The sequence below is a fragment of a genome, unplaced genomic scaffold (genome assembly GCF_019419815.1).
Source record: "Pyrus x bretschneideri cultivar Hongxiangsu unplaced genomic scaffold, Pyrus_bretschneideri_v1 Contig123, whole genome shotgun sequence".
In the NCBI taxonomy this organism is placed as follows: domain Eukaryota; kingdom Viridiplantae; phylum Streptophyta; class Magnoliopsida; order Rosales; family Rosaceae; genus Pyrus; species Pyrus x bretschneideri.
Genome location: NW_025999417.1, coordinates 4,297 through 14,167, shown reverse-complemented (window position 1 = coordinate 14,167; position 9,871 = coordinate 4,297). Strand labels below are relative to the sequence as shown.

Below are 9,871 nucleotides of genomic sequence, written 5' to 3'. Positions count from 1 at the left end.
TCTTATAAATATTCAACCATCTTCTTCATTGGCCTTATATTTTTAATTAATTAATTATGCTTGTTGTAATGCTATGTTTGCTTTGTATTTGAAATTAAATAATATGACCTAAATAAGAAGTTTTATTTTCAAAGAGCAAACATACAAATTCACACTTAAACATATTTACAAGGTGTTGGGGGACTTTTAGATCGAAGTGAACTTGGGCTTTGTGATGTCCTCTTGCATTCCTTGGTTTGCTTTAGTACCAAGTCACGAATATCTCGAAAGAAGTAGCACGTCTTAGGATATACGCCGGTTGGATCAATGATTCAAAGTTAGCATGATTAGGCTTGCTCAAGTGAGGCGTGGTGTGGAAGCTAGAAATTTATTAGCGTAGCATGAGAGAGAAAGGGCTTGCATGGTTGGAAGGTGTTCTAGGTTGGGTAATCTAGGCTTCCTAGGGTAATACAAGGCTTCAAATGGCTGGGATGCTTAGAGGAAGGTTATGGAAAACACCAAGGTTGCATGGTTGATGCTTTCTGAGGTTTGAGGTTGTTTGCATAAAGGGAGTGGTTTCCCTCGGTGTAGTAGAATCCTTAATCCTCTTTTAACATTCTCCCTCTTCTCCCTGGGTTGCATTGTCTCCCCTCTCTTTCTGTCTTAGATCCTCTTACTAAGGTTTATGACCTCCCTTTTATAGGTTCCTTTCCAGGCTTCCTAAGGAATCTCTAGTTGTGGCTAAGTTCTCCCCCTTCTTTCTCCTAGCATAGCTGCAACCTTCTTTTATAGTGTGAGACAGTTGAGTACTATTGCGCTTATGAAGATGGCGTTGCGTCTCCTTCCCGAGGTGTTGCTTTCCCGGGTCAACTTCCACAAGCGTTAACTCACCTTTTATCTTTCACGCGTCATTTTTCTACATGAGCTAGGAAGGGAAAGTTAGCCTCTCTCTTCAAGAAATGCATGTCTGACTACATTATCACGTGACCTTAAGGCCTAGGATGTGGTTCCTTCCTACCTAGATTGGTTGGCTTGCGAGGGAAAAAAGGAAATTAGGCTTGTTCTTTCTCAAGCTCACCCACGTGGACTTCAAAGATTATGGGCTTGGATCTTTAGGCCCCCAAATGGCCCAAAGTCTTCCATAATCTTGACTCCTCGTAGGCCCAATAGACTTATGTAACCCTCTACACCATAATTCACTTGGCAAACCCCAAGCATGTGATTTGGGCTTATTTTAATGTGAATAGTGGTTAGCGTGATAAAGCTTGGCGTGATGAGTATGCATGGATTTTCTTGAGTGTGGCGTGGTTTATAGAAATGTCTGGTTTAATTACCATAGCATTGGCATCATTGCAAATGCATCCTTTCTTGATTCTGCACCCTTGCATGTATTTGGGCTTAGCTTGAGGCTCATATAACAATTGGGCTTTAAGACTTGACCGGGTTTGCATGTGACATTTTTGGGTCTCAACATTAGCCCCCTTGCTTATTTAAGCTATAAGAAAACTTGGACGGGCTAAATAATCAAATCCACGCCCAAGAGAAATTTTGAACATGTGTGCCTAAGTAGGGTGGTTGATTAGGAAAACTTTGTAGTGGCTTTTATCTATTAATAATGAACATTTTGGTTCAAATTCTTTGAAATCATAATTATCTTTCTATGACTTTCATCATTATGTTGGCTTGTGACATCATCTCATGATGGGGTCATATGATCAATTTAGTGACAGCCAGCACATCTCAGCCTTATAACTTGTGTTATTGGGGTTAGGGGTGTGTCATACGTACTGGTGATAACGACAGTACCTATGATGCTTCTTATCTTTCCTAGAAGAGGCTACTTAGAGCCTGGGTGGCTTGATAGCTCCATCTTCCAACTTGGTATCAAGGATCGCTTGGAAATCCTCATCACTGCATGTTAGTGAGGGATAAGTTTCCCTATCTCCATCCATTTCCTTCCTTATTTGTAGGTTGTAGTCGGATTTGTCATCCACGGCTAGGGCTTGATGAGTTTCTTTCTTGTCACTTTTCCCGGATCTCCCTGTGGAAAGTTTGACAAACATGTTGATCTTCCTCACGGCTTCCAAGAGCCTTGAGAACTGTGTAATATCGATTTTCTCCAAGTACATCATGTAATTAACGACAGTGTTGCTAATACAGATATCTACAAGTGCCTCCTCGTCTTTCTCATCATAGCAATCGAGGGCAAGATCTCGAAAACACTTAACAAATGTCACAAGGTCTTCCCTATGCTTTTGGCGTATGTGGTTTGAAGGAAATTATTTGATCAACTAAGTTAATTAAGCAACATATTGCATGCATTTAACAATTAAATGGCAGAAGCATGCTTGTATGCACTTTAAAACAAAATTAAAACCGTGAAATCCAAAGCCTAGTAGTGGTGGTGAACCATGACTCAACCCATACCACAAAAAAGTTGAGAAACTTTATACCTTTGAAGTTCCTCTTTGTATGAGTAAAGACTAGTCACCCACGAGAGACCTTCATTCCTCACCTTGAGTTGAACTTCATGGCCATCATCTTTATGTAGTTGCCTCCCTGGATTCTTGGATTTGAATGCTTGAGAGATTCTCCAAAAGTCTCTAAAATAAGAGACCTCTAACTTTCGACACCAAAGATGATTATGGATGAAGAGGAGTGACATAGGAGCAAGAAGATTGCTATCCAAATCCCTTATATGTGGCTGGCCTCCTAGAGAGAGAGAGAGAGAGCAAATGTTCTCTCATCTTTTTTTCAAGGAAAACCTCATGAGGGAAGAAATTATAAAGTTGCTTTTATAGTCATTCCAAATGAGTGGCAAGCTTGTAATAAGTCCACCAACACCATCCCTTTTCTCAATGGCCGGCCTCCCAATGCTTAGTGTGCTAATTGCTCATTTTGTTTTAGTTGTTACACAACTTAAACTTAATAGGCCTTGAGAACCAAAACCATTTTGGGCCCCAAAACCCAAAACTAACGTAAGGTCCAATACCAACCTATCGTACAAATTAATTAACATATTAATTTAATTAATTCTTGCCATATGCAATTAAACTATGTAATTGTCCTTACTTATCTTTGTTATATCCTTGAATCATGACCTTACACGGTGTGTGATCCATTAAGTTCCATTTACCGAGGCAATGGACGATTAGAACTCCTACTTTAGTGTCTCCTTTTAGTGATTATACTTCTTTAGGGCTCCCACAAGCCATGAGTGACACTTAGTAGTATGTCATGGTTACCCAAGCTAATCAGAAGAGGTTTAGAGAACCTATTCAGTTGGGATTACAAATGGAATACAATCTTTCTCTAATTCAATACTCTTGATCACATTGTTTGGTTTGATAGTTTATTCATGTCTACTATCAAATGTGATTCTCTTTTCTACATGATTACCTTGAATGGAATTTGGAACAACTTCCTTAATGTCATTCATAAAATAGGCCAAGGATTCTTAATCATATCATAAAGTATTCTCCCTCAATAGTTTGAAGGTTAGAGATCCCTTATTGCACATTCACATGCCCCCATGATTAAGTAGCTTAGCCCCAAATATGTCGTGGGCATCCTCAAATGGAATAACTTTAGTGTAGTCAAAGACTAAGGACCTAACCACAAGATAACTATGATGTCTCATGGTCAAATGACTACTTTGCATTATCCCAACCATGAGTTCTTATGTGCATGAGTATGAGAACTCCTCATTGATAGCATTCAATGTACTCATTCTCTACTAAGCACCTATACTTGTCTTGGTGTCAATCACACCAATGACTCCAGACCAGCCACTCTCCTGGGATAGAGACATAGCATGTACTGATATAAGCGAATTTTCAATTCCTAATTGGCAATCCTATGGTCAGGAACATTTAGAATATGTGTATAAAATAGAATTGTCTCATGAATCTAACTTCTTTAGATCACATTCTCCTAATCACATATTCCTTGGACTTATCGTTTAAGCATATAATATTTAATGAGACAACTTTAAACAATAATCTTTGCCCTTGTATTAAACTAGTTTAGTTTAACATGTGAAATGTCTGTAAAGTATCATTTTATGATTGGCTTTAGGGCATATTCCCAAAAATCTCCCACTTAAACTACAACCATTCAACTGTGTGATGAATGATCATACCTCTTTTGAAGTCATTTAAAAAATAACCTAGTAGTTGGCCTAGACAATGGATATCTACATGTTATCCATAGAAAAAACCTTGAGGTTAACAACGTCGCCATTATACATGATTCTTAATCATTTGGTTTAGTCTCGCATTAGTGTTCAGATCTTGATGAGATCTTGATTCCCTAGCTTGAGCTATCGCCCCATTAAGGTCATTGTGGGGTGCACTAGTGACATTTTCTAGTTGGAACCAAATGAAGAGTTCACAAATGAACTTTCCCATCCAAACAACATTGTTGTAAGCTTCTATATCTGACTATAGTTTTCATGTTTCAATTGAAAAACCATAGCATCTTCAAGTAATTGGAGAACTTGAAGATGTGATCTATAGATGACACATTGCCATCTTCTCCACTAAATGTTGGGAACGCGGGCATCTTGAAGTTAAGGGGAAAAGGGTTCTGCTCATCAATATATTCAGGGTAGGACTTCTGATATGTGATTCTTAACAGCGGGCGAGCTTGGGATTGAGCATCCTGGACCACCATTCTTCTTAGCTGAGTTAACTCATCTCTGAGTTGTTGGCTAGCTGCATTTTTGTGTGGGGTATAAGGAGGCCCCCACTTTAGGTTTCTCTCATTGCCTGAGAAAGTTTCTTTCTTTGGCTCCATTTGTCTCCACTTGACTTCCTCTCCCTTATTAACCATCAACGCTGGCCTATAAGGAGGTGGTTTGCCCGCAACTGTAGACACACTCTTCCAACTGGACTCTCTAGCTTGTTGATTCATCATATACTTCCTCTTATCTTGCCCGACCTGCCCTTTACTATCTAATGGTAATAATATAGGGTCGGGCAAATTTGTTTCAAAGATCTCTTCTAATATTAGTTGACTAGCTCCAGGCCCTAATTTCTCCTTTCCATTTTCCTTCGTTTCCTCGAGTAAAGGAAATAGGGGAATAGCTGGTGTGCTTGCCTCCCTCATCATTTCTCTAGCATAACCATCTCTTGGGGTAGAGTACTTCAGATCTAGTCTTCTCTGCAAACTTCCTATTAAAGAACAAAGTTTGCTCACCTCTTATCTGGTCTCCAGAGAAATCATCTCCATACTTTTTAACACTTGCACCATGGTGGCTTGCAAGTCTTCATTGGTCACCTTTCCTCCTGACTTCTCAAATGAAGTCGGGAAAGGAAATCTTCTGGATGATCTTCTCAAATGGTGACTTGCAAGTCTTCATTGGTCCTCGTAGGGAAGGGAAATCTTCTGGATGATCTATCATATCTGATCTTTGTAGACACTGGGGGTGGCTTGTACTCTATATTCCACCTGAAGGTTTGCTCCTTCCTTTTCCTTCTTGGCATACAAGACTAACTAGATCCCACCAGGCATGCCAAAACTATGTTCGAAGGCAAAGGTGGATGACCTCTCGCACAGCTCCCCAAGGGTGAATAGCACTTTTGTTGAATGTTGGTCGTCGGGCTCTTGCTACTTGGTGTAATGCAAGATGGGTTTGAAGTTAATTTGAAAGATGCCTTTGTGGGGCCTTAGGTATGGGCCTTGAGATTCACAATCAAAACTAACAAGAATCTAGGCGTGTCACTGCTGTCTCAGTATAGCAAATGTAGAACAAGTGTGTTTTAAGTTGATTACTTTTGCCCCAAGTTACTCAAACTTCTTGTTATCAAAGGATTGTCACATATGGATTAAGTCAATATTGAGTTATTTTTCTTGCCTTGTAAGCAAAGACTTTTAGTTCATAATCTTATATGTTTAGAAAGGAAGGAGTTTAGATTCCGTTAAACCATGCTTTTGATCTCAAGTTGCTCTTAATGAAAACATATCTATTGAGTTTACCAAATCTGGATGCAAATGGAACTCTTAAGTAGGAAATAATTAGAAATAATTGGAAATAATTTGCATACATGCTGAAAAATACATTTAGGCGACAAATCTACTAATTTAGAGGACAAACAAAGAGACTAGTGTAAAATTTCACCTTATCTGGTAAGATTGAACCTCTTGCAGCCACTTCTCTTTGTGTTTACAAAGGTTGTGATCTAAAAAGGGACGGATGGTACGTTTTACACGAGAGAATTGATACTATAACACTAAGAAAGGTAGCAGAGCTTTTAAACTAGGCAAAAGATAACTTTTATAAGGAGACTATGACTAAAAAGATTGAATCTAAGTTGGTTTCAGCTTTTCTAGATGCAAATTCGGCTTGAAAGTAGAGTTTGTATGTTGTTTGTTTGATTGGTTCAATGTCCGTATCTCTGTTGTCTCTTCTCCCTTTTATAGGTAGTTTGGCCCGACTACTCTTATCTTTGTTCTTGGTCGAGAGCTTTTGGAAGGTAATGAGTCATCAACTTTTTACTTGTCGTGCCACTAGAAAGTGCTTTTTGGCTGATAGTAGGTTAGTCTCTATCACTTATCACTTCAATCATAAATACGTGGCTTATGTCTTGGCTGAGAAGGCTTTTACTCCGCATCAGGCTTCAAGGTTGGGCTTCGGGCAAGTGCAACTTATTTTAGCACCTTTGGGCTTTCTTTCTATTAAGCCAATATTCAAATATTAACCCAAACATCTTGGTTGGTGGCTCCGATGCATGTCACTCAGCATCTTCTTCCACACGCAGCTCTGTTGCCCCAAATGGCATCGCTTGCTGCTGCTATCATCACTCCATTTTTGTATCCGTTGCACGAGGATGCTGCACGTCCACCAAACAATACATGCATAATTAAAGGCATGCATATATGTTGCCAGTTTTGGCATACAAAAATGAATATGAAATGATCTCCTAAGCACAATCAATAATAAACGAGTTGGGTTAGTGCCAAACTCGGTAACCCAAATTTTGACACGATCAACACGTTTACTAGTATTATATTCAGAACCTGATTCACTTCTCCAATTATTAGTGTGCAACTAGGAAATTGTGTGCCCGCATGTTGTTGCGGGAACGAAAATAAAACCAAAGATCATATGATGAAAATCCAAATGTACAGAAATGTTACACTACTAACATAAACATAGTAAAGATTGGATATAAAATGTAGTCAATATTTTTACAGGCCACTGTTTATAGTTGTACAATTTAGGCAAAAAACATTAGGAAACATTTTGACATGGATGTACAAAAGTGATAAGTCTGATACTACCCTCTGGTAGCCATGTTAGGTGTTGATCAGCATCAGCAGTTGCAGGTGAAAGATTTGAAAACGTCAGATTGTTCATGTGCACAAAAAATAGGGGTATCAATGTTATGGTGGCCTATTTACACGCAAAAAATATGGAGAAGCACTGTTGTTTTAACAAAAGATGATCAGACTCTTTTCTATAGCAGCAAAAGTTTGTTCCTTCTGGCAGTAACTGCAAATAAAAGATGTGTAGATGGACAAAAAAAAGATGTAAATGCTAACTGAGCTGTAATTAAGTGTGTGTGCAAATATGGTTACATCATATAAAAAATAGGAATGGACCAAAGTTACCTAGTTTTTTTTGGTAGAGGAGGGTCTTTTTTCATGCTTGTTGGAGAAGATGTTTTTTTTAACAATTTGATTGGAATCTGATCAAAATCCTACACATCTGCTTCAGAGACTTCCTCTGTCTCACTGTGCCAAAGATATTAAAGAGACAGAAAAAATAGATTAAGATCAGATTGAAAATAATTTGAGAATGAGAAAAAAATGCCGTGATGTAGAATATCACCTGTTTTCAGCCTCTATAAAAAGGGCTCTCCTGATTGAATCTCTTTTCCTCTTGTGCATTTCTCTGGTTTTTTCAGCTGATGTAGTGGACAATGAAACTGTTGCTAAAGACACTGCAATTTCTTTGATAATAGACTCCAGTGTTGTTGGTTGGATCATTGTGTCCTCAGAAACATTGTAGATAAGGAGATCATTTGAATTCAACAAATTTTGTCGGCTTCCAAACCGGAGGTGAAAAATTTTCCTTTGGCCTATAAGTCTGAGAAACTCACTTGGCAATTGCTTGTAATATGTTGATCTTTGATTGTAAACCAAATTTTTGCATGGCATGCCAAAGACCTTTTCGCCTGATTTGCTGATAATGAGAGCATTGATCTCATTTGTTTCGTCTTCAAGGACCACGAACACTTTGTACCTCTATTCAAATAGAAAAAACATTAATAACAGAGGATAAACAGTGTAATAAGTCAAGAACTGCATTCTCATAGATTTTTCTATGGTATGGTTTAAAGTTAATACTAATCATATGAAAAATACAAAGATAGGTATGCAAAGTTTGATTTCAAATTTAATTAAACTTATGGCTTGTAATTTTGTTACATGATCAATGAACTATTAATTGAAAATATGTAATTAAAAACATAATAAAGGATAAGTTTCAGTTTAAGAAGGATATGAGACAACAATCAATTGACAAACGTGAAATATAGTCTTTAACTCATTACCAAGGAGTTGGCATTGATTTGTATGTTTTTGGCACATCAGTTGACCAATTGTTGGGTCCTTGTACATTCGTTTGGCACATGTAGGGCAAGCAGCATACCACCATTCATATGGTGTTAAACCGCTTAATTGATGCCTTGCACAAAAATGATCATCTTGTTAAATATCCAGAAAGATGTTTAGATAGTTAATAATCATGAAATAGAAAGCTTATGTAAAAGAAGTAAAAATTGAATAAGATTATTTTGATTTAATATGATAAAGTAAAAGCATTTTGTATACCGTATATAAATCTGGGTCTAAGGGGCCCAACTCTTCAATTGTGACCATTTTTCCAGTCTGTAAAGCTTCAGTTTCTCTTGCCTGATTAGAGGGAGGGAGTATTGTAACAGGGTGAGGTGAGCCAGAAAACCTGCAACAGTTTTGAGAAAAGAATAGTTATTTTTCTTTAAATAATTGTAGGTGTGTTATGATTTTGATTGTATGATAATGAATGAACTTACACTAATTTATATGAATTTAATTCTGGAATTTCTGGATCAACAAAGAAAAGTGTTGCACCGGTGCTGTTGAGGATGATTGACACACCCCAACCGCGATCAGGGCATGCTGGCCGTCACGTGGAGGTGACGTAGCCAAGTGCACAGTGCGGAAGCTAAAGGAAATAATATAAAAGTACGAGTAATTTAAAACTAGCATATGTAATGTGATAAAGTAGGTGCTAGCGTAAGTGAGACGCTGAATTTAGAGCCTAAAGACTACAGCAGTCCAAAGAAAAGATACAACAATAGTGCACCCGAAGGTGACCCTACATCGATGCGTGTCTGTCAGAAATGCCGGGACGTCCACTGGGAAAACCACCGAACCCGCTAAGCTACTAGAACCTGGAGGGGCGCAAAACAAAAGCGTGAGTGGGCAAAAACAAATTCTTTGAAAACTATTTCATAAAATACATTCTAACCCTTCGCCGTAAAACCTGTATACTTCCCAGAAAATAAACATATATACGTAGGTATAAATATGCCAAATATGCTCAAGGGTATGCCATCATGCTCAAAGGTATGCCGTCATGCTCAAAACCTCATAATAATATGCAAGTGCTCAGGTATAAACCGTGTCAATAACTTATCACTGGCAGCCGGAGTCACCTAAAGTGACCTGTACGGCTGAATCTAGAGCTCAAATCTCAATCTCAACAACTAAACCTGCCCACGAGTCGGAACCATCTATAGTGGTCTGTACGACAAGCCTGGGTGTAATACATATAAACGCTCTAGTGCTACGATCACGTGAAGGCTGTGCGAATAATCGCGGGTCACCTACGAGTCGGAACCAC

The 9,871-nt window shown here is 38.4% G+C and overlaps 1 long non-coding RNA gene across 4 annotated transcripts; it reads right to left on the bottom strand.

Annotated features, from left to right (window-relative positions):
- Nucleotides 1–5,982: 5,982 nt before the first annotated feature.
- Nucleotides 5,983–9,404, bottom strand: LOC125474633. 4 transcript variants are annotated; one of them, XR_007256099.1, is made up of 9 exons: nucleotides 9,348–9,404; nucleotides 9,039–9,190; nucleotides 8,818–8,947; nucleotides 8,538–8,671; nucleotides 8,085–8,229; nucleotides 7,814–7,889; nucleotides 7,594–7,716; nucleotides 7,264–7,474; nucleotides 5,983–6,812 (listed from the first exon to the last, which is right to left on the bottom strand). It is a non-coding gene; the product is annotated as an uncharacterized LOC125474633 (long non-coding RNA). The 4 variants fall into 4 exon arrangements; XR_007256096.1 differs by having other exon boundaries at nucleotides 7,814–8,229; XR_007256097.1 differs by having other exon boundaries at nucleotides 7,264–7,266; nucleotides 7,814–8,229.
- Between the last annotated feature and the right edge of the window lie 467 nt (nucleotides 9,405–9,871).